The 24,727-nt window shown below is 48.3% G+C and overlaps 1 protein-coding gene and 1 long non-coding RNA gene across 3 annotated transcripts in view; one reads left to right on the top strand and one right to left on the bottom strand.

Annotated features, from left to right (window-relative positions):
- The window catches only part of LARS2 (leucyl-tRNA synthetase 2, mitochondrial), a 336,746-nt gene that overhangs the window by 271,351 nt on the left and 40,668 nt on the right, over nt 1–24,727 (top strand). The window contains exon 22 of one of the 2 annotated variants that reach the window (XM_060307179.1): nt 7,381–8,223. The exons of the other annotated variant lie outside the window; for it this stretch is intronic. The gene's annotated coding sequence lies outside the window, so the exon portion shown is untranslated. Of the gene's footprint in view, nt 1–7,380; nt 8,224–24,727 lie in introns of those variants that run through there. 2 annotated transcript variants of the gene reach the window in all.
- LOC132598066 (uncharacterized) lies at nt 7,489–24,491 on the bottom strand. The gene is made up of 4 exons (XR_009565668.2): nt 24,300–24,491; nt 21,920–21,974; nt 10,954–11,417; nt 7,489–8,005 (listed from the first exon to the last, which is right to left on the bottom strand). It is a non-coding gene; the product is annotated as an uncharacterized lncRNA (long non-coding RNA).

Here is a 24,727-nt window from a genome sequence, read left to right as displayed (position 1 = left end):
AGATGGTGATGCTGCCATGGATGTGGCCCGCAGAGCCAGTCATTAGGAAGAGCAAGTCCACCGCAGGGGGTGGGACTGATGCCACCCAGGCATCTCCTCCTGTGCTTGAGCCACTGCAGTTGGCTGCCAGGGAGACCCTGTGTCATTGTATATTAGGGTGATCCTGGGTTTCTGTGAAGTCAGCTATCAGGTGCTCTTACCAGAACTGGCCTAAGCCACTGATTACTATTTAATAGGGGAAGGAGGAGGAGAATCTAGGGAGGAGGAGAATCTAGCCATTCTGTGACACTGAAAATCTGTATTCATTCTCTGATGCCTTTTTCTGAAGTAGCCTCAGATGTGGTCCCCTGCACTTCAGCAGTTAACAGATGACTTTTTTTAATGGAATAAAATGTTTGTCATGTATGACTTTGGGACATATGTGTGATCCTGGAATAGCCACCATATTCCAATTCTGGGAGTTAATCAGGAACAGATTGAGGTATTCCATCGTCATCTGAAGCACTGGCTATGTGCCTGACTCCACGTGGACTGTTATAAAGTGGGATGCATGGGGGACTTACAGAACATGGTAGACCATACTGACTCAGGAACGTTAGTAACAGCAACTAAGTCACTTGGCTCAAACTTAATATTCTGCCTGATCCCCATGCCCAGAAATCCTGGTTTAATTGATCTGAAGTGCACTTGGGCATCTGGGAAATCTTAAAAGCTCCACAGGTGATTCTAATGGACAGCTAAGTTTGAAAACCACCGGATTAATTGATGCATTTGAACCATATGTCTAACTAGTCCTTTCTCTCCCTAACCTTCAGCTTAACTGGGATGAATTTGGTAACGACCAAAACACAATGAAGTAGAGCTGGGAAAGACTAGGACCAGAAGGGAAGGCAGGGGCCGGAACTCTGGAGCAAATGTTTAAGACGTTCCTAGAGCTGACTTGAGTGCACACAATCCAATTCCATGTACCAGCAAATGTGGATTAAATATAAGTGAATGGATGAGGATATTTGGTACAAGGAGGCGAGTGAGTGTTTTTGCTTGATTGTCTTGTTTATTCCAGAAGTAACGTAAGTGGTCTTGAGTCTGTCAACAAGATGAGTGTAGGGAGCCCTTTGCACATAATCTGGCCAGAGCAATGGGCGAGTCCAGCCTCAAGGCCACTGGACTAACCAGCACGTCTTTGGAGACCTTTTTCTCCAAGAGGATAAAACTTTTAAAAACAAGAGCTCATTGGTACTACTGAGATGGTTGGTGTAATGGAAAAATTGAACAGAAAAATCTGATCCCTGGGGTGGGAAATGATCTCAGTCCTTTATTAACTGCCTTGATTAGGTCAAAAACTGGACTCAACAAGTTCACTTGCATTATGTCATTTAATTTCCACTAAAACCCTAGAGGGAAGGAATTATTCTCTCATAAATATGAAGATACCCAGGTTCTGAGGTTCAGTAATTTGCTCAGTTTCCACAGCTAAGTAGAAGAACCGAATCCAAACCCAGGTCCTCTGGCCTCCAAATCCCCTTATGCCATCCACTGTACCTACCAGTCCCCTCACCTAATTGCCCATCTTGCTTGAAGTCAGGAAAATTGAGATGTTGGCTGGAAGCTTGGGGCTTACTAGGGAAGCCTCGCGACTGAATGGAGTGGCCATTATTCCTGTTGCCTTTGCTGCCTTGGCTTGGGGTTTACTGATTGATGGCCTGAGGCTGCTGGGGGCAGATGGCCCAGGGGTGTGAGCTAGAGGTTTGTGGCCACATAAAGAAGTCCACCAGAAATCCTTGCAAGCCACTCATGGCCCACAGGCTTCTTGGCAGGCCGATGCTCAGACAAGATGGCCTCCAAACCAAAAGCTGAGGATCCGAAGTTGGCTTTGGTTTTCATTTCCAGGTGGTTTGATTCCTGAACTGAGCCCAAGTCAGGGTTATGAGGCCACTAGTGCACACGGACATGCAGCAACATGCAACTGGGCTGATGACATTTCTGCTGGGCCACAGTTGGCCATTACTCGGGCCAAAGAGGGCATGGTTCCTGCACCAGCTGCCCTGGCCTCCACCACCAGCTGCCTTCTTGGTGTTTCTCAGCCTAGGAGGAAAGGGAAGGAGGCAGACAAGTCTACAAGGTCATTCTGTGCACCAGGAACCGTGCAAGGGGTTTTGCTGGTGCTCTTAAATCCTCACATCAGTGCTACAAAGTGGGAATTATGACCCACATCCTATAAAGAAGGAAACTGAAGCCTAGAAAAGTATAGCAGATTACCTACATCATGCCACTGGTAGCTGCTCAAGCCAGGATTCAGCCCCAGTTCTGCCTTCCTGTTCACAGCTCATGCTTTCTCTTCAGCCCCAACCTGCCTTCCGGGAGGGAAGAAGTGGGGTGTCTTGGGAGGAAATACAGCTCTTGTTCTTTCTTTCCTGGGAATTCTGAACTGGAGCTCTGGCATGTATGTGGCCCTGCAGACTGGAGCCCCACACTCATGATTCACCTCCCCGCAGACACTCCTTAAAGAAGGGGGCTGGGCTTTTGTACCCTGAATCTGTCCATCACTGGCTGTGGGCCAACACCAGGTGGAGGGGGATAGTTAGTAATTTCCTGGGCGTCTTGGGATGAAGGGACTCCCACTGGCTCAGGGAAGGTTTCCACAGAGGAGCACAGCTGAGCCGTCGGCAGCCAGCATGCACGGAAGCTGGGGACAGGCACCCCTGCTTGTGAGGAGGACCCGGTGGAGCACCCAAGGCGACCCCCACAAGGAGAGAAGGTGAGAGTCCTGAGAAGCCTGAGAAGCAGCGAGTCTGTGGGTGAGTAAACGCTCTAGACAGACACAGAGTCACAAGAGACGCGGGTGAACATAGGATGGAGTGAGGACAAGCTGAGCTGCCTTGGGCCTGCCTTGATGCCCTGGGCTGGGTGGCTCCGGGCAGTGCTGCTGCATTCAAGGCAGTGGGTGAGACCAAACTGGAAGGCATCATTCCCCCTTTTGCAGATGACAAAACCGTGGCTCACACAGGCTGTGACTTGCTTAAGGTCCTACAGTAAGTGATGGACTATCTTGACCCCCATTCTGTGCTCATTCCACTCAGGGGCCCCTGCCCCTACCCTGCAGGAAAAGCCTGGTGGTACCGCCAGGCAAAACTTAGCTCAGGAGGTAAATATTCTTAATTGTGGAAACCATCAGGGTAGACAAAATGAGTAGAGTCTGTACTCCGTTTCTTCCTGTGAGAAGAGCAAGCAGAAAACATCTGTTTCATGGGCTGAGTCCCTGTCTGAAGCTCAGAGGGTGGGCGGCCAAAGGCTCTCATCCAAGCTGATGAGTCTGGAGATCGGAATCTGGGGTGACCCAACAATGAGCAAGGAGGAAGCCCCCCCCAAGGATGGGTGGGCAGGCAGTGCTGGCAGGGAGGGGGCAGCCTGGAACGGCTGAGGAAGGGCCAGTCCTGTGGGGAGCAGCCTCGGATCCCAGGGTGGGGCCAACAGCCATCCAGAACGGTTGACCTCACTCCAGATCTTCATTGCGTCTGCCCACGTGAGGGAGCGGATGCAGGGGTAACAAGGCCCTGCGGGGGTGGGGAGCCAAGCCTGCTGGAATCACGCGCCTGGAACCCAACAGTCATGACTCACCTCCATGCGCCTCAAGCCCTGAACTTGAATTCCAGTTCTTGTCTGGCTTCTGGAAGAGCAGGCCCGTGCCAGACACCCAGTGATGCCTGAGATGCCCCGATATCAGCAGCAATAATAACATTTACCACTTACCGAGGACTAGTTATGTGCCAGGCCCTGTTGTAAGAGCCTTACCACAGAAGGGGCCCAGCTCAAGACCACATGAGAGGCTGGCAGAGCCGTGATTCCGACCCTACTCTACCACATTGCTTCCCAAAGGCCTTGATGCAAACCAGCCCTGAACCTCCTGGGTTTTCCAAGACAGCCCTGATTTCTGGCTCTCAGAGTACCCTAGAACCTGCCAAGCCCACACTTCCTGATCTGAGGACACCTGGGTGAGCACCTCCCTGGTGCCCAGGGAGAGGTCTGGGCTTTCTCTCTGAGCCTGGGACTGACCACTCCCAGGGAGCCCTCACCTTTGAGGCCCATCAGTGAGACCTAGAAGTCAGGGGGTCAACTTTGCTCTACTCCACATACTGCGAGGAAAATTCCATGGAAGGGGAGACCTGGCCTGGGCCTGTGGGCACAGTGAGAGCTGCCTGGCCTCACAGCGGCTGGGCCAGTGTCTTCCCCAGAACATCCTTTCCTCTGCCCACAGAAGAACCTCATCTGTGATTACTTAGGGGTGGTTCGCCCCAGCCCCCTCTAAAGTTGGACTCACCTGCCACACCTGCTGCAGCTGCACCCTCATGGGCTGCCTCAGGACCAGGAGAAGAACCGGGCCTGGGCAGGGATCCCCTTCCTCAGACACTGTGAGGTGAGGGCCGAGTGTCCAGAGGGTATAGTGGACACTGTGGGGTCAACTAGGGAGGCGGGGCCACCCAAAAGGTGCTATTATTCACTGAACCTGGAATGTCATTCATCAGGGAAAAGGCAGCTCCCTTCCAATAGAAACAGGGACAGGGTGGGCCAGTGGGGCTTTGCGAGGTGGGTTCCCCAGGGGGCTCGCTGTCAGTGGGCAGGACACAAGGTAGCCACCACGTGGAAATAGGCTGAAAAGCCGGATGTCACCAAGTATCTCCATGATTAGTTGTCTGTTAACCTGTTAGTTATCAGATAACATGTTAGCTTTCTAGTAATATCTTAATTGATTTTTATTATGGCCTGAATGTTTGTAGCCCCCTAAAATTCATATGTTGAAATCGTACTTCCAAATGATACTAGCAGGTGGGGCTTTGGAGGTGTAACTAGGTGAGGTCATGAGGGTGCAGCCCTTGTGGGTGGGATTAGTGGCCTCATGAGAGTCACAACAGAGCTTGCTTCCCCTCTGCGTTCTGCCACGTGAGGACAGAAGAAGTCAGCAGTCCGCAACCCGGAAGAGGGTTCTCACCAGAACTCGACCAAACTGGCACCCTGATCTCAGACTTAGCCTCCAGAGCTGTGAGAAATAAATTTCTGTTGTTCATCAGCCATGCAGTCTATGGTACTTTGTTAGAGCAGCCAGAACTAAGACAACTACTAACATCTTAGGAGTCAGTTCCCCTCTTAGTGAGTGCAGTAGACCTCAGTTACAAGTTACCTCATGATTACCTGCAACCCCTTAATTGTGCACTAACACCTTAGTGGTCTGCCAGTATCTTGATTGTCTACCAATCATCTTGAGCAATAATTTTTCAAAAATTATCAGCTGTTAATGTAACTATAACAGATAAACCCCTAAGCCACAGTGGGCTCACTCACTCAGCAAACTATTTCTCATTCCCTAAGTCTAATCCTCTGGAGAAGGGAGCAGGGAGGGATCCTGTTCCATCCCATTCCAGCTTGATGGAGGGACCCAGGCTGAAGGAACCTCCACCACCTTCACCTCTTGGCTCTCAAGTTACCCTGGACGTTGATATCCAGCCCTCAGATATGGGCAGAGAGAGGTGGAATTTCATAAGGTGGTTTTCATGGGCCGGGTCTGGAAATGGCCATACATCGCTTCTGCCCACTTTCTCTTGGCCTCAGGGAGCTGGGAAATGTGGTCCCGGCTGGGCAGCCCCTTCCCAAGAACAACTCTGCCTAAGGGAAGGGGGACCCAAATCTTCGGTGGGCAGCCACCTGCCTCCACCACCTGAACAATCTTTGCTTTTAAATTCTTGGCTGTCTGTGTAAATCTGTTATCTTCTAAATATCTCAGTTGTCTGCTGACACCTGGATATATAGGCATCTCCTGAGTGACGACTGTTTACCTTCTAAGTGTGTGAATGCTGCCAACAGTGGCTCTGAAATAACTCATTCATCGCCTGCCGGCTGATGCCGGCCCTGCGCTCTGTCCTGGGCTCCAGGCCTCACTCCAGAAATGTATGAAATCACAGATCTGCTTTGTGCCACTTTATAAATGACTGATTTTTACTCCAAAGGTCCGTTTATTGGTCTCTAGTTCTCCCCACTTTCTTCCTCCGTGAGATTCACACATTGATTAATGCAGACAGTTTGGAGTGTTTTGCTGGTTTGGAAGATGTGGGGCAATTTAAAAGGTAGGAAAGGCAGGTTTCCCACATGCCCTGCTGGAAACCTGGGAAATTCTTCAGATTCCTGTTTCTGAAGGGTCAGAGCTGTTCATTAACGGTAGAAATGTGACACAGCCCTAAATGCTTCACCTTGTTTTGGTCCTGGAGGCTTAACACCCCCACCCCACCCCATCCCACCTCACACACACACACACACACACACACACACACACCACACATGACACACACGCCACACACACACACACACACCACACGACACACCACACACACACACACCACACACACACACGCCACACACACAGACGCCACACACACCACACGCACACGCCACACACGCCACACACACATGCCACACACACACGCCACACACACAAACATGTGGGCCACACACACACACCACACAGACCACATGCCACACACACACACACCACACACTCCTCAGACCACATACACACACGTCATACACACAGCCCATACACAACACACACATACCTCATACACACACACCCCACATATACACACCCACACCTCAACACGCACACACACACCCACACACACACACAGAGATACCACACACACATAACACAATACCACACATACTGCACACACACCCCGCGCCATACATGCCAGCATACAACACATGCACAAGCCCACAGCCAGAAACCTGCTTTGGGGGAGGGAACTGGTAATTCAGTTTTGCCTGACAGAGGATGAGCTTCACACCAAGTGACTAGGAGTGTCGTGGGGAGGGCAGTTTAGTCTTGAGGATTAATCCAAGCCACAGCTGCCAGTCAGGGAAGGGCCTGAGGCTGGGGCCAAGGCAGACAGTTACACAGGGAGGCCCCCATCCTCACCTGGGCTCAGGTGACACCATCACCGGAGGCATCAAACTGCAGGGAGCCCTCTTGTGACAGCACCCACCTATGGTGGGAGTCGTCCGTATTGTTGATGGAAGCACAGTAATAAGTCGGGACTCTACTGTGTATTAAGCTTAACTTTGTGCAGAGATTGAGCTCGGCAAATGGCAGGTGAGATGGGGGACCCTGGAACTCGGCTTGGCTGGAGTCCCCGCTCTCCCAGGTACTGGTCCTGAGAGCTCAGCGGGCCGCTTAACCCCCCGAGCCTCTGTCTCCTCACCTGGGGAAGTGGGGATGACAGTTTTAACCTTGGCGTTGTTGCGAGGGTTCGATGAGTTCATGTATGTAGAAAGGCTGATGACTCGGCCAGTGTTCTTATGATTAAATGCTTTATCCCATTTAATCCTCACCAGATGTGCTGTGAGGAGGTTAACAAGCAGGGCCCCACTTTACGGATGGGCAGACTGAGGCTTGGAGCTGTCGGGGAACCTGCCTGAGGTCGCCAGCTGGTGAGTGTCTGGAGGTGGGTGCTGTTGGTTTCCGTTTCATGATCTGGGTGCTGATGGCAGAGTTTATGAGGATTTGTTGACCTGTACGCTTAATGTGTATGAGTTTTCAGAATCTCTATTTCCTCAAATGTTCACTTTTTTTAAGAAGTCTATATAAGCTACAAGGATATATATTGTACAACACAGGGAATACAGCCAATGTTTTATAATAACTATACATGGAATATGACCTTTAAAAATTGTGAATCACTGTATTGTACACCTATAACTTATAGAATATTGTACATCAATTATGCTTTAAGAAAAAAAAAATCTATAACACCAAGTGCTAAAAGCAAAAAAAGCCAGTCATGACCTACCCAGCAGGACCCTGGGCCAGCCTCCCACAGCTCAGAGGCTCCACCGCCCCACAGGGACGGTGCCCACCAGGATGCGCGAGGTCATCAGCTCTGGTACACAGTGAGTGCTTAGCACAGGATAGTTCCTTTCTCTTCCCCTTTTCCGCGCTTTCGTGGCCTGAGACAGGGCCCTGCGGAAGGGAGCAGAGAAGGAGAGGAGGATTCAGAGACCTGACCTTGGTTTCCCCATTTCCCCTCCCAGAGCCCTCTCTTTCCCTGCGGCCACAAATGACTGCCTGGTGGTCACAGGTGGGGCAGTTGAGCTGAGGCACAGCCCCAGGGCCAGGGCAGGGGTCAGAGGTCTGGGCGGGGGCCTGCCTAGGGTAACGACAAACAGGAGCCTCCCAGAGGGTGGACTTGGAGGTCAGGGAGAGGTGGGGGCAGGGGGCGGAGGGGTCTTCGCTTCCCAGATCCCATCTCGCTTTTATCCAGGTGCTGATCTTTCAGTGCAAGAGCTAGGAATGTGAGTTGGAGGCCTCTCCCCACTCACTCTACCTGTGCCCCTCCTCCCCGCAGGAGGTCCAGGACAGATTCTGGGTGAGGACCGAACACCGGGTCACCCGCAGGGTTGAGCTCCCCCGCATCTGTTACTGCAGCCCCACAAGCTGCCATAAACCTCTGATCAGCCGTGCTTTGCTCTGTGCTGTGCTAAGCGAAGTGTACCTGGAAATGAATAAGACACCCGTCTCCACATGATGCGTCCACTCCCTCCCACCGCTGCCTCTCCACACTCCTCCGAGGTCACTCTGCTCCAGAAACACTGGCTTCTTTGCTGTTCCCCGGGCACACCAGGCACACTCCTGCCTCAACATCTCAGACTTAGAGTCCCTCTACCAAGAAAGCCCCTCACCAGGTCACTCCTTCTCTCACCCCCTGCTGGTCCCTGTGCTCGTAAGGTCTCCCTGACCATCCTATACCAAATACCACCCCATCCCCAGCATCCCCTACCCCCTAGCAAATAATGACACAGTTTGCATATTTATCTTATCATTTGTCTCTCCTTCCAGAAGGTCAGCATCGTGAGGGCAGGGACTCATGCAGCCTTATTTTATTTATTTACAGCAATTTTAGTCTCTGTTGTGTCTCAGACCCAGAACACCATCAGGCACACAGTAGGTGCTCAGTAAATATTTGCATGAATGATTCTAGTCCTAAGTGGGCTCAGTGACCTTGAGCAAGTTAAGTTGTTAAACCCAGCAGAGGTTTTTATTTCCTTAATTACAAATTGAGGGAATTCCCTGGCTGTCCAGTGGTTAGGGCTCTGCGCTTCCACTGCAGGAGGCACGGATTCGATCCCTGATCAGGGAACTAAGATCCCACATGCCATACGGCGAGGCCAAAAAAAAAAAAGTATAACAAAATTGACACAGTGATGCCAGCTGCTGGGTGAGATGGGCGTCCTGGAAGGGAAATCTGCTGAAAATAGTCTGGGGATATTTTGTAAACTAGAAACTGTTGAGCAGGCCTAAGTAACAGTCTGGGGGTTTCTCTGCCGGGGAACAAAAGGACAGCAACAGGATGGTTTCCTGCTCTTTCAGTTAAGCCTTCAGTTCTGGCCTCTCTTGCCTGGGCTGCCACAGAGTCATTGTTAAACATCAGTCATGGGGCATTATTGGAGCACATCAGCCTCTTGCAAATATTGTTTGTGTGTGTTTTAAAGTCTTGGTTGTCAAGAGTTGGGCTGACCCTAAGGACTGGAAGCCCTCAGGGGAGAGAGCTTCAAGTAAAGGCCACAGGGAGACAGTGAGAAGGCAGTGAGTTGCTGCTGGCGGAAGCGCTGTGGGTTTATTTTTAAGTCTGGAAAGGAGAGGTGAGAGAGCAAAATGTGATTCAGTAATCGGGGCCCAGCAGTCCCTGGCCTGTTGCTGGATATTTCCCCTGAGGAAGGAATGAAAAGGAACTAAGGTTTCTATTTATCATAAGGCTGGGGCCAGAGCCCACGGGAGCCAGGCAGGGTAGATGGGCGGGGGACAGCCATAGACCAAAAAGAGCCTGTTGCTATGTTGGTGGTTGTGGACACTGGCTGTGGATCACAATGACCCTCTCTGGGCCAGAGCCACAAAACCACTGGACAGTAGCATAATGCAAGACTGGAAAACAGTGACCCATGGGCCAAATCTGGCCCACCACCTGTTTTTATAAATAAAGAGTTTTATCGGAACACTGCCATGCTCGATTATTTATGAATTTTCTGTGGCTGTTTTTTTTTTTTTTAATTTTATTTATTTATTTATTTGGCTGTGTTGGGTCTTCGTTTCTGTGTGAGGGCTTTCTCTAGTTGTGGTGAGCGGGGGCCACTCTTCATCGCAGTGCACGGGCCTCTCACTGTCGCGGCCTCTCTTGTTGCGGGGCACAGGCTCCAGATGCGCAGGCTCAGTAGTTGTGGCTCACGGGCCTAGTTGCTCCGTGGCATGTGGGATCTTCCCAGACCAGGGCTCAAACCCGTGTCCCCTGCACTGGCAGGCAGACTCTCAACCACTGCGCCACCAGGGAAGCCCTCTGTGGCTGTTTTTGCAGAGTTCAGTAGTTGCAACAGAGACTCTATGGCCCACAAAGCCTAAAATATTTATTATCTGGTCCTGCACAGAAAAAGTTTGTTGAACCTCAGAATGATGGGAGGGACACTGGGCTTGGGGAGTCTGAAAACCTGTCTTAAGTTCTGGTGCACCTGTTTCCCATCTGGTGCCCTCAGGCAAAGCTTTAGACTCTCCAAGCCTCAGTTTTTATACCTGTGAAATTGGGTGTTAATGCTCATTCTACCTACTTGTCATGAGTGTTGAATAGATAATATATTTATTATATCTCCTTGTATTATTTTTCATGGATATTTGAGACATTACAATGTGCAACCTTAACCAATAATAGTCTTCCTTGAGTTAGTGTTGTAATCACTTCACAATGGACAAATCGAACTGTTCTGACACAACTATCCCCTCCTGTCCTTTTGTCAAATTATTGTCAAATTATTAGCTATTGTCAAAATTATTTATACATATGTTATAAATCCCACAAAAATTGCTTATTATTTTTGCTTTAAAAACAAAAAAAAATAGTCTTTTATATTTACCCAAATACTTACCATTTCTTATATTATTGATTCTTCCTGCAGATCTGGCCTTCAGTCTGAGATAATTTCCTGTTGGCTTAAAGAATTTTCTTTGGTATTTATTTTTCTTTTTAAAATTTATTTATTTATTTATTTATTTATTTATTTATTTATTTTTGGCTGCATTGGGTCTTCATTGCTGTGTGCAGGCTTTCTCTAGTTGTGGCAAGCTGGGGCTACTCTTCATTGCGGTGCACGGGCTTCTCGTTGCGGTGGCTTCTCTTGTTGTGGAGCACGGGCTGTAGGCATGCAGGCTTCAGTAGTTGTGGCATGTGGGCTCAGTAGTTGTGGCTCGCAGGCTCTAGAGCGCAGGCTCAGTAGTTGTGGCGCACAGGCTTAGTTGCTCCACAGCATGTGGGATCTTCCAGGGGAACCCGTGTCCCCTGCATTGGCAGGCGGATTGTTAACCATTGCGCCACCAGGGAAGTCCTTCCTTTCTTTTTTAAAAAATAGATTCACATGCGGTTGTAAGAAGTAATGCATACCCTGAGAAAACCATAATTCAAAAAGAGACATGCACTACAATGTTCACTGCAGCGTTATTTACAATAGCCAGAACATGGAACCAACCTAAATGTCCATCAACAGATGAATGGATAAAGAAGATGTGGCACATATATACAATGGAATATTACTCAGCCATAAAAAGAAACAAAATTGAGTTATTTGTAGTGAGGTGGATGGACCTAGAGTCTGTCATACAGAGTGAAGTAAGTCAGAAAGAGAAAAACAAATACTGTATGCTAACACATATATATGGAATCTAAAAAAAAAAAAAAGGTACTGATGAACCTAGTTGCAGGGCAGGAATAAAGAGGTAGACATAGAGAATGGACTTGATGACATGGGGTGGGAGGGCAAAGCTGGGGCGAAGTGAGAGTAGCATCGACATACACACTACCGAATGTAAAATAGTTGGCTGGTGGGAAGCAGAAGCATAGCACAGGGTGATCGGCTCGGTGCTTTGCAATGATTGAGAGGAGTGGGATAGGGAGGATGGGAGGGAGGCTCAAGAGGAAGGGGATATGGGACATGTGTATGCATATGGCTGAGTCCCTGTGTTGTGCAACAGAAACTACCACAGTACTGTGAAGCAATTATACTCCAATAAAGAACTATTTTTTAAAAAAACAGATAACTAATAAGGACCTACTGTATAGCACAGGGAACTCTACTCAATGCTCTGTAATGACCTATATGGGAAAAGAATCTAAAAGAGTGGATATATGTATCTGTATAACTGATTCACTTTGCTATACAGCAGAAACTAACATAACATTGTAAATGAACTATACTCCAATAAAAATTAAAAAGGGAAAAAAAAAAGTAATACAAACAGATCCTGTACCGTTTCCCCCAATGATAACATCTTGCAGAACTGTAGTACAATATCACAACCATGATAATGAAATTAATAGAATCTACCGATCTTATTCAGATTTCCTCAGTCTTTCTTGTACTGATCTGATGTATGTGTGTGCATGCGTTTAGTCCAGTGCAATTTGATCACAACAGTAGGTCCATGTGTCCCCCACCATAGTCAAGATACAGAACAGTTCCATCAGTATAAGGATTCCTCATGTTGCCCTTTTATAACCACCCCACCTCCCTACCACATCCCCACTCCTTCCTTAACCCCTGACAATAGCTAATCTGTTGTCCATCTCTATAATTTTGTCATTTCAAGAATGTTACATAAATGGAATCATATGCTATGTAATCTCTGGGATTGGCTTTTTTTTACTGAGCACAATTCCCTTGAAATTCATCTTAAGTTTTTGCATTTATCAGTAGTTCGTTCCTTTTTATTACTGAGATGCATTCCATGGTATGCACATACTATCTGAAGGACGTCTGAGTTTTTTCCAGTTTTTGGCTGTTACCAATAAAGCAGCTATGAACATTCATGTATAGGCTTTTGTGTGAACATGAGGTTTTATTTCTCTGGGATAAATGCCGAAGAATGCAATTCCTGGGTTATGTGGTAATTGTTTATTTACTGGCATGTTTTTGAGTTCACTGATTCTTTCTTATCCTGTGTCTAGTCTACTGTTAAACTTATATATATAAGGAATTCTTCATTTCAGATACTACGTATTTTAATTCAAATTTTTCCATTTGGCTTTTTTAAAATAAGTTTTCATTTTTCTGTTGAATTAGTCCATTTTTTCCCTATATTTGTCTATCTCTTTACATAAATTCTTTAATGTATTTAAAGTTATTTTAAATACTTAGTCTGCTGATTCCAACAGCTGGGTTATCTGTGGGTCTGTTTCTATTATTTGTTTCTTTTTTCCCCATGAAAGATCACGTTTTCCTGCTTCTTCATGTGTCATAATTTTTTTTTTAGTATATGCCAGACATAGGTATAAAAGCACACTAGAGGGCTTCCCTGGTGGCACAGTGGTTGAGAGTCCGCCTGCTGATGCAGGGGACGCGGGTTCGTGCCCCGGTCCGGGAAGATCCCACATGCTGCGGAGCGGCTGGGCCCATGAGCCATGGCCGCTGAGCCTGCACATCCGGAGCCTGTGCTCCTCAACAGGAGAGGCCGCAACAGTGAGAGGCCCGCGTACCGCAAAAAAAAAAAAAAAAAAAAAAAAGGCACACTAGAGAATGAGGTGGATAATATTCTCCCCAGAAAGAACTTGCCCTGTCTTCTGTCAAGAAGCTAGAGAGAGGGGCTGATCTCCTCATGTGCTCAGGAGTTGAACTCTCCGGGGGCTAATAGCTTTGGTAGTTTCAGTCACTTAGTTTCAAGTCTTGAATGGGTGTCAGACTTGAAACTGACAAGTTGAATGGGTGTAGGCTCAGTAGTTGTGGCACACGGGCTTAGTTGCTCCACGGCATATGGGATCTTCCCGGACCAGGGCTCGACCTTCTGTTCCGTGGTTTCAGGACTTAATGAAGCTCAGGTTCTTGATGTCTCATCGCAGAAAGAATCCAGTGAGAGACAAAGTGATAGGTAAGAAGTGGATTTATTTAGAGAGAAACACTCCACAGACAGAGTGTGGGCCATCTCAGAAGGCGAGAAAGGCCTGCCAGCAATCTTGACATTCCTCGCTTGCCCCTGTGTTGTCCCAACCTCTGCCTCTGTCTCCACATGGCATCTCCTCCTGGCTCTCTGTGTCTCTCCTCTTCTTATAGCGATACCAGTCATGTTGGATTTAGAGCCCACCCTACTCCAGTTTGACATCATCTTGACTAATGACATCTGCAACTCCCCTATTTCCAAATAATGTCACATTCTGAGGTTCCAGGAAGGACATGAATTCTTGGGGATGGGGTGGACACTGTTCAACCCAGTACAGGTCTTCAGCTGCTCTTTTCCATCTGATTTCTCTACCTCCTGCCTATGTTCCACTCACTGCCAGCCCCACACCTCCCCTTGGTAAATGATAAAATGACCCTGTTACTTCACCATCCCTCCCTGCTCCCTCCTCCTCTCCCATCCCTCTTCTCTAATCTCCCAGCACCCAGAATCCCTGGTTAAAGTCACATTCCCTGACAAACAAGAGGATGGACTGCTGACTGCGTCCCATTGCGCTTTATGTTTCTCAGTGTGAAGTCACATGTCCCCTCATACTTGAACATGGGAATCACCAGCTCACTGAGGTGCCCATCATGGGGACACTCAGTGACTTGGGCGGATGTGAATTAAGACAGGCTGGAGCTCAGTGTCAGCGCTCTGCAGCAGGCACCACAAAGGCATGGGGATGCCACCTGCACCTCTCATGAGGGAATCTGTCTCTTCAGAAGGGGACAGAGGGGACTTCCCTGGTGGCGCAGTGGTCAAGAGTCCGCCTGCCAATGCAGGGGACATGGGTTCGAGCCCTCGCCTGGGAAGATCCCACACGCCGCAGAGCAACTAAGTCCATGTGCCACAACTACAGAGCCTGCGTGCCACAGCTACTGAAGCCCACACATCTAAAGCCCATGCTCCGCAACAAGAGAAGCCACCGACCGCAATGAGAAGCCTGCGCGCTGTGATGAAGAGGAGGCCCCGCTCGCTAGAACTAGAGAAAGCTGTCACGTAGCAACGAAGACCCACCGCAGCCAAAAATAAATAAATAAAATAAGTAAAATTTTAAAAAATAAAATAAAATATATAAGGAACTCAAATTAAAAAAAAAAAAGGAGAAGGGGACAGAGGAATGACCCCAATTAGAGACAGACTATGGCATAAGACTGACCTTGCCCTCCAGGCAATGAACACTGGGGCTGTTTGCTACACTCCCATCAATTTCTGGAAGCTCCAGGTGTGCTAACTTGGATCCTCTGAGATGCAAATACCAAGATGAGATTCCAAGCCTGTGTAGGGGATGGGGAGGGAGATGCGGGAGGCTGGAGAAGGAGATGCTGGTTGACCCCTGGGAAGGAGAGAAGGAAGGGAGAAGAAAGGTCTTCCCCAGGCCAAAGTTGCCTGTTGGAGGAGCCCTGCATCTCCCAGGCACAGGCCTGTCTTAGCATCTGTCCCCACCAAGCTCAGCCAGGGGCTGGGAGCAGCCTATGGGACATGTAGCCTCAGCACACCTGGGTTCAGAGCCTGGCATCAGGCAATCGTGCTCCCCACAGCTGGAGATTGGAGGGCCTACCAGGGGGTCCCAAGGGCCAGCAGTTCTCTCCCAGCCCTGCCATAAACTCAGGCCCTACCAGGGGAAGAAGCCTGGGGTCTGGGGGATCCCAGGTAGGTCAGCTCTCAAGTGGGTGGGGGCTGCAGGAGGGGGCCCCAGGTGCCCTGAAGGTCACCCATGACAGCCAGCCCACAGCAGGAATTTCCATGAGGCATTTTCACGTCAATGAGGGCAGGATGCCTTCGAAGGAAATGAAACCGTGAAATCATTTTCAACACAGAAGGCCCATTTATTTTGACAAGAAAAAAAAATAGTCACTCCAAGCAGCCCTCAGATGTGGTGGGTGCCCTGTGGACACCCGCTGCGTCTTAGTCTTATGGTCACAGTGCTCGGAGGGCATGGAGCACATCTCTTCCATCTTTTGGGGTTGTTTTTTTACAGGTTTAGAGGATTGTGAGCATTTTTACTTCTCAGTATTTTGCATTTTGAGTTCCCCAGTAGACTGGTTGTGCTAAATTGACCAAGCGTAAGGCATAGCTTTGGCCTTAGGGGTACATTTTTAGCTCCTCAACCGTTGAGGCTCAAAGAAGAGGAGGGGGGTGGGTGTGAAGACGTCAGCAGATGTGAAATCAGGCAGACAGAAATAAACAGGGCGATCCTCCTTCCTGTCTGTAGGGCTCACGTTCCCCATGTGGCAGGGCACTTCTCCCATGTAGCAGATGGGGAGTGGCTTCACACCCAGGTCCTCAGTTCACAGTTCCTCTAGCAGCTCCGAGGGCGTTCCTCAGGCTGCCCGCAGGCTGCCCTCACAGCTCACACCCCAACCATGTTGGTTGATGAAAATGTCACAGGCACTTTTCTCTGTTTCATGTTGCTCTACAGACATAGCACAAAGGTCCCCAAGTCCTCTGGCGTGGAGTCACCCACTTCCATATCACCCAAGTGAAGTAGATCCAGCCCCTGCTCCCATGACACCAGGGAAGCCATGGCCCTCCCCACGGAAACTGCCCCCCACAGTGACCTCCATGGTGCAAACCCACAACAGGGATTGACCCTCCTCTTAATGTCACACACTCTTTCTTCTCCTGGTACCTCCCTGGCTGCTCTGCCTCAGGCTCATTCTCTGGCTCTTCCCTCTCTTTGAGCTCTTCAGGACTTGGTCCTGGGCCCTCTGTTCTTCTCTAGCTACACCCCCTGCCCAGGTGAACTCACTCAGCCTCACGGCTTCGAACACCAATGACTCCAAATCTAATGTCCAGCCAGACCTCTTTTCTGGCCGCTCAGCTGTCTTCTTTGCTTCTCCTCTTGATTTCTCCCTCCAACCCTGTTTCCCTCCAAGTCTGCTCCCTTTCAGTAAATGACCCGTCACCCGTCGCCCAACCATCCAGTTACGCAAATGGGAAACTTAGGAATTATCCTTGATTCTCCCCATTTTCTTGCCTCCCACATATCCATCCACAATCTCCAGGTATCTCGAGTCCGTCCACTGTTTTCTGGCTCCAGGGCCATCTCCCTGATCTCAGTGCCATCCCCTCAACAGCCCTACAACAGCCTCGCCTTCTCACCCGTCTCCCGGCGCCTACCCTTGGCACCAACCCCACTCCCAAGTCTATTCTTTTTTTTTTTTTTTTTTGCGGTACGCGGGCCTCTCACTGTTGTGGCCTCTCCCGTTGCGGAGCACAGGCTCTGGACGCGCAGGTTCAGCGGCCATGGCTCACGGGCCCAGCCGCTCCGCGGCACGTGGGATCCTCCCGGACCGGGGCACGAACCCACGTCCCCTGCATCGGCAGGTGGACTCTCAACCACTGTGCCACCAGGGAAGCCCCCAAGTCTATTCTTAACATGGCAGCTGTGCTGATCTTTTCAGAGCTTAGCTCAGATCACATACTTGCCTTAACAATCCCCAGGGCCAAACCCAGCGGTGGGCCATTGAGAGCCCCCTCCCTGTCCCAGCCCTGCTGGCCTCAATGCCCCCTCTCCCGCAGTGCTCCCTTCGTTCCAGCCACACTGGCCTTGCTGCCCCAGAACTGGGAGTTGCTTTTCCTCTGCGAGAATGCTCCCCAAGTATCTGGCTTTTCCAGATCTCCCCTTAAATATTCTCCCTAACAGGCTCCCTGAAAATGCCTGTGCCTTTATTGTACAGAGAACTTTCATCTCCCCCTTTACTTAAGCTCTTCCTTTTGGACTCTGAGCCGCATGTGTGTTTTGGGGGTAGGCGGGTGGCAGGCTAATAACCAAAAGGCTAACTGATGATTTTCATCTGCTCCAGGGCCTCACTGTTAGTACCACAAAGAATTGGCTGAACAAATAAATGACACCTGTTCTCTTGCAGAGCCACAGATCTCCTACCACACTTGTAGGTGGAGCCCAGGGTCAAGGGCATGTGCTTTTCTCCCCAAAGACTATCTCCATGAGCTGAAGAGGGACCATGAAAAATCCTATTCTCCTTCTTCTAGGGCAAACTGTAGGGGTCATGGCATTTCCCCTCCTTGCTTGTGGTGACTACTTAGTGTACAGAGCTCTTGTTAATACGGGGCAACTCCACCCCCTGCCCCAGCTCCTCCCTTGGCAGCAATGACTGAGAGGGGGAATCACCTGACTTAACCCGGCCAGTCAGAGTTCCTTCCCAGGAATTTGGGTTTGAGACAGAAAAAGCAGAGTCAATCTCCCAGTGATTGCCTGGACTCCAACAGGCAGGACCTGAGCGTTGGGGGTGGTCACTATGCAGCCAGAGAAGCCAATGGCGTGGCCGTGGTGAGCAGAGAGGAGAGGGCTGAGGCAGCACCCTGACTGAGCACCATCTTTCACACACCCAGCATCACCCACATTCCGGGCCTTATGCACCATGACATATCCTGCTGTCAGCTTCCTTTATTCTTAAGGTAGGTTGAGATGCGCCCTTGTCACTTGCAAGCAAAAGAATCATAAATAATTCAGTGGGGAAGTATTTGAAGATTCAGCCTATGGATGGTTAAATAATGGGGCTCTTTATGAAAAAGTCCCCTGTAGTCTGGCTTCTCTAGAACCAGACAGATCCCAGTGTGACCCTGGACTTATTACTTAACCTCTCTGAGACTCAGTGAGCTCATCAGTAAAATGAGGATAATAATGTGCACCAGTGGAGAAGATAAAAGGGATAAAAAAAGTTATGGCAACCAGGATTTTCTTATCATCTGTCCAAGGCTCTCTATTCCCAGGCATTGGTGTATTTGGCAATAGTATCAAAAGCCTTGAAGATGAGGCACGTACCTTCTGACTCAGCATTGCTTGTATAGGAACTTATCCCAAGGGAATAGTCATATTATGCTAAGATTTATGAACATCAATGTTTACCATAGCCGAGAATTGGAAACCACTCAATGGTAGGGAACCGGTTTCACAAGTCATGGTATATCACTGCCATAAATAATGTTTTAGATTGTGGGTCTTAACCTTTTTGGACCCCTTAGAGGATGTGAGGAAAACTACCAGCTCTGTCCTTGTGAAAATGCTCATAAATACACTGTCACGAAATTTAGCACATCATTTCAGAAAACTGGTGGATTCACAGAAGCTCCATTTAATGAATTATGATTTGAAAGAATCATTTAATGATATGTGTTAGTGTACTCAGTGGCATAAACTGAGTAGAAAAAATTCAGACTACCAAGCAGTCTGTACAAAATGATCACAATTTTGTAAAACAAAAATAATTTACGTACACACACATATTCACATTCATACGCATACATATGGTCAGCTCTCCCTTTAAGAGAGAACCTGCCAAGAGGAGGTAGTTAGCTGAGAGCCTCCAGCTGCAACATTGGAGCCAAGGCTACGCTGTCTCCTGGCAGCCACAACCAATGACTAAGTGTGGAGTACTCCGGCTTGGTCATTCCTGCCTAGCATGAGACTCTTCTAGGCAATCTTTGTGCTGGAGCTTTACATTGCGTTGGCCAAAACTCTCCCAGAGCTCACTGCAGTCTGAGGCTCTTCCTGCCCAATCCTCCTTCCTTCTCCCTTTGCCCTCACAGGTGTTAGACCTGCATCACAGTCTGTGTGCTCTCCCACCCACTCCTGGTCCCTCACCCCTTTTAATTTCACAGGTGATATTTGAATTAATCATTTGCACTTTAACACTGTCTTGGCTTTTGCTGCCCAGGGGGCTGGCTTTTATATTCTTCTATGTACTTGCCATGCTTTCCCAAATTTTGTCAATTAAATTATTTTTGGCATCAGAAAACATGTTTTCTTTTACATGAAACACAAATACATATAAAGATGATATCTTTATATTCACATACTCTCTGCAGATTTGAAGCCCCTGATCACGAAATTCATTTGCTTAACAAAACTTGCGTTTCGGGGCTTCCCTGATGGCACAGTGGTTAAGAGTCCACCTGCCAATGCAGGGGACACGGGTTCAAGCCCTGGTCCGGGAAGATCCCACATGCCACGGAGCAACTAAGCCCGTGCACCACTACTACTGAGCCTGCGCTCTAGGGTCCATGAGCCACAACTACTGAAGCCCGCGCGCCTAGAGCCCGTGTTCCGCGACAAGAGAAGCCACCGCAATGAGAAGCCCACGCACCGCAATGACGAGTAACCCCTGCTCACCACAACTAGAGAAAGCCTGCACACGGCAACGAAGACTGAACGCAGCCATAAATAAAATAAATAAATTTTTTAAAAAATTGCATTTCATTAACCTACATCAGTTGATCTCCTGTCTCACAAAGAAGACAGGATGCTTAGCAGCAGCAACAGAACTTTTGGAGCGTTCAGAGCAGAGGGCCAGCCCTGGGTGGGCTGGGTGTACACTCTCTGTCCCCACTGGAGCCCCGTGCTATGCCCCAAATCCTTCGTCATTCTGTTCCAGCATTCTGGATCCTCTCTGCGGGAACAGGGCTGGATAACAGAGACACGCACTCTTTTTTAGCTCCTTTTTTCCCAGATCCCGAGCAGATGGGGCCTCTTAAGGGTCAAGAAAGGTCCTGGCTGCTTTGATTCATTGAGACTCCCAGTATATTTGAAAACAAATAGCATCAAAATAGAGTTCAAAGTTTGTGGCATATTTTAAATATTTACATTTAACTAAATAGTATGTTTAGCATGCTCAAACTCACACAGAACTTCCACACTCAGCATGATTACATGATTTTTTTTTTTAACTGGAGTATAGTTGAGTTACAATGTTGTATTTGTTTTAGGTGTACAGCAGCCTGACTCAGACATTATACATGCATCTATTCTTTTTCAGATTCTTTTCCCATATAGGTTATTACAGAGTGTTGAGTAGAGTTCCCTGTGCTATACAGTAGGTCCTTGTCTCCTAATTTATCCTTCCCCCCCAGGATTTTTTTTGTTTGTTTTAATGAGTTCCTTGTACCCAATATGGGCAATGTGGCTGGTAAAGGGATAGAGGCATGAAGATGTGTGATAAATGTCTTCTTGGTTCAATCTTGGTGCTTCTCTGTTTGCCTTCACTTCAAGACAGAGATGAAAGTGTGAGCCTGGGGCGCTGTATGAAGGGCTGACAGCCCCCTTTGGCGGCCCTTTGGTAGACAGACCACCTTCTGCTTCTGTTCTGCCTGATTTTTTTCAGGTGGACCAGAGACTCAATGGTTTAATTTTTAGCTATCCTTTTTTCTATCTTTAAACTTTATTGGCCTTTCCTCCCCACAAATACAAACTGTAACCTATTTACCCTAAAACGTGAAAAGACATGGAGGCTTTACTAAATGAAGGAGCCAATCTGGAAAGGCTACATACTATGTGATTCCAGCTATATGACATTCTGGAAAATGCAAAACTATGGAGGCAGAAAAAGATCAGTGGTTTTCAGGGGTTAGGGAAGAGGGAGAGATGCGTTGGCAGAGGAGTTTTAGAGCAGTGAAACTACTCTGTAAGATACTATAATGGTGGACGCGCATCATTTTGCATTTGTCCAAGCCCATAGAATGTACAACACCAAGACTGAGCCTTCGTGTAAACTGTGGACTTTGGATGATAATGATGTGTTAACATAAGTTCATTGACTGTAACACATATACCACTCTGGTGCAGGATGTTGATGGTGGAGGAGGCTGTGTATGTAGGGTCAGGAGGCATATAGGAAATCTCTGTATTTTCCACTCAATATTTCTATGAAATTAAAAATTGTACTTCTGAGTACACAGAAGTGTACTTTCCACTCAACTTAAAACTGCTCTAAAAATTAAGTTTATTTAATATTTTAAAAAGGACGTGTGGTTATTGACCCAGTGGAGGTCAATTCCTAGGTGGGAAACTCGTGGATTCACAGACTTAGGTGCAGACTGACATCATTCAGAAATCACTCGAGGTAGAGAGCAGACATCCAGGGATCAAATCCCAACTCATCTACTTACCAGCTGTGCGTCCTTGGGCAATTGACTTAACCTCTGTGAGCCTCTGTTTCTCCATCTGTAAAATGGAAGTATAATGGAATTTATTTCAGACAGCTGTTGTGAGGATTAAATGAGATAATTTATGGCAGACTCCTAGCTCGTGCTCCATAAATAGCAGCTATTACTAGCATTGTTATTATTCAAGATAATATTCATTCAACAGTAACTAATGAGCAGTATGCAAGGTACCAAGGTGAACAAGGCAGAGCTGGTTCCTACTGTCACAGAGCTTACAGGCTAATCCAGTCCTCACTCTAGACACACAGGGTGTTGGGAACAGAAGACACAGTTCCCATTCAGGCTTTGCAGGCAAGCACCCACTGATATACACACCCTGGAAGCAGCTTCAGTAGCCAAGCGATTTCTTAGGTGATTTTGTTATGAGAGGTGATGTGGCACAGAGCCGGGCTGCCTGGGTTCCGATCCCAGATGCCTCCTAGCTGTGGAATTTCAGGCAAGTTCCTTACCTCCTCTGTGCCTCAGTTTCCTCACCTGTATAAAGGAGGGGATAATGGAACCTATCTCATGAGCTGTTGGGAGGATTCAACCCTGTAACATACGTAGAATACAGAGAATGGTGCTGGGCAAAGCGTAGGTGCTATGACGCTTTTAATAATCGTTGTTCTTGTTATGACTCATCAACGGTTCTAACCCTGACCCCAGTGAGATGGTAACCAGCAGAAAACAAGGCAGAGCTCCTTGCTGTTGATGAAGAAATCCAGGCAGCATGGTGGAGTTCTCAAGAATATACCTGCCTCGTGGGTGTTTATCCCATGGCTAGGCTTGAACAGGTGTGGTATGGTTTATAAGTCAGTCATGGCCACAGAATACGTAATAGCAAAAGCCTGGAAGCAGCCTAGATTTCTGTGAATAGGAGACTGGTTAAGAAATCTATGACTCACCCAAAGACAGAAATATTAGCCCTCTGAAAGAATGAGGCAGCTGCATGTGAAATGATATGAAAAGATTTCCAAGAGTATTGTTAAATGCAAAAAGCAAGGGGCAGTGCACTTTTACTTTCTGTGTTAAGAAAAAGAATTGCGCGTGCCTGTGTACTTTGGTAATATGCCGCTGGTTGTCTCTGGAGGGGCACTGGGGCTCAGGGGCAGGAGGGACTCCTTTTTCCACTGGGTGCTCATTTGCACCTTTTGAATTTTAAGCCATATACATGTATTACTTTAAAAAAAAAAATAAGCAGAAAATTGGTGCTGATTCAAAACTCATTCCAGTTCATTGTTCTGTTAAACATATTCCGCTGATCTCCGAGCAGATGGCCCGGGAGGGGTTGGGCCAGGGCCAGGGGGCAGCCTCCCTCCCCGTGGGTGTGTGGGGAGCCACGTGGGGCCCTGTGGCTGGCACATGCCTGCAGCTGGTCTTCCCGTGTGGCGGGAGGCCCAGGGTGTGGGACTGAGACTGGGGAAGGGTGGGCTTCAGTAGCCTGGCAGGGGCTGCACACACAGAGCAAGGTCATGGTCCTAAATCTGGGTCTGGCCTGGGCAGCTTTCCAGGGGAGACAATCATGAGACAAAGCCTCGTTAGAAGCACCAGGAAAGGGCCTTCATCGCAGCTGCTTCTCTCCATTCATGGGACAATTCCACAGTGAAACTTGGGAAAAGCCTAAGGCTCAGGAAACAGATTTGGAAGGACCAGGGCTTCCTGGCCTGCTTGAGACATTGGTGGGATGGAAAGAGCCCAAAGGAACCTGGGTTCTTATTTCTTCATCCATTTGCCTGGCTGAAATACAAAGATTCTTTTCAGAGCTCTCCCTGAAGTAGCCCTCCAGCTTTAGGACACACACAGCATTGTGTGCAGGGACATTCCCTGTAGCCAAGCAAAAGTGACAGAGAGGCCCATTCAGTTAACTGCAAAATAAGCAGGGCTCTGTCCAAAGACAGGAGCCCTTTGCCTCCTGGGCCCCGTGGTAATTCATAGGCTGTCTAAGCACCGTTTACTGCCTACAGCCTATTGGATGAGTGTTTTTCAAATGCCGTTTAGTCAATAATTCTTTATACACACTTATATAAAAAACATATGTATGCATGCAAACAGATATTCTTAAGTCCAATATCCTTTATACTTTCAAACACACCTACAATTCTATGTAGTCATACCCTTGACTAGCAAGATATATGATATGCGATGCAGATCAAATATTTGGTACAAGGTAATCAAACAAGATCTGCAGAAGGTTTGCAGTGACATACAGTTACAAGAGTAATAATACAGCCTCCTTTTTTTGCTTCTCTGAATGTGGGTCACCATTAAGTCCAATTAAGTCTTTCCACCTATAGATGGTAACATTTGTACTCCCTTTTTTGATGTGTCTCATGCATTCACTTACCAAGCATTTGGGGAACAGTGCCAGGCACTGTTCTAGGTTCCTGGGATATAGCGATGAACATAATATGCAAAGACCTGTGGCCTTGTGAAGTTGGCATCCTGATGAGGAGATAGCCGTTCACTGCGGTGGCAGGTAGGGATGGAGATGGATAGGGGGGCATCCAGACTCCCAGGGGAGTAAGTGTTGAGTGGAGACCTGAGGACTGTAAGTGAAGGAGTCACGGGGACATCTGGGGAGCAGGTTCTAGGCAGACAGACCGCAACTCTCTTGCCCACTCTAGATACGTTGCACTCACTTGGCAAAAGCCAGCCCTGGTTAGACCCAACTCTCCACCTACTCCACACCCACATCCGTGCAGCTGAACCTCCTCTGGAGAGACACATGCCCCATGCTGGCTGGCCTCGTAGCAATTCAGGCCCAGGATCTGG

The sequence above is a fragment of the Globicephala melas genome, chromosome 11 (assembly GCF_963455315.2).
Source record: "Globicephala melas chromosome 11, mGloMel1.2, whole genome shotgun sequence".
NCBI lineage: Eukaryota > Metazoa > Chordata > Mammalia > Artiodactyla > Delphinidae > Globicephala > Globicephala melas.
Note: the sequence above shows the minus strand (reverse complement) of the source record. Positions and strands in the feature narration are given on the sequence as shown.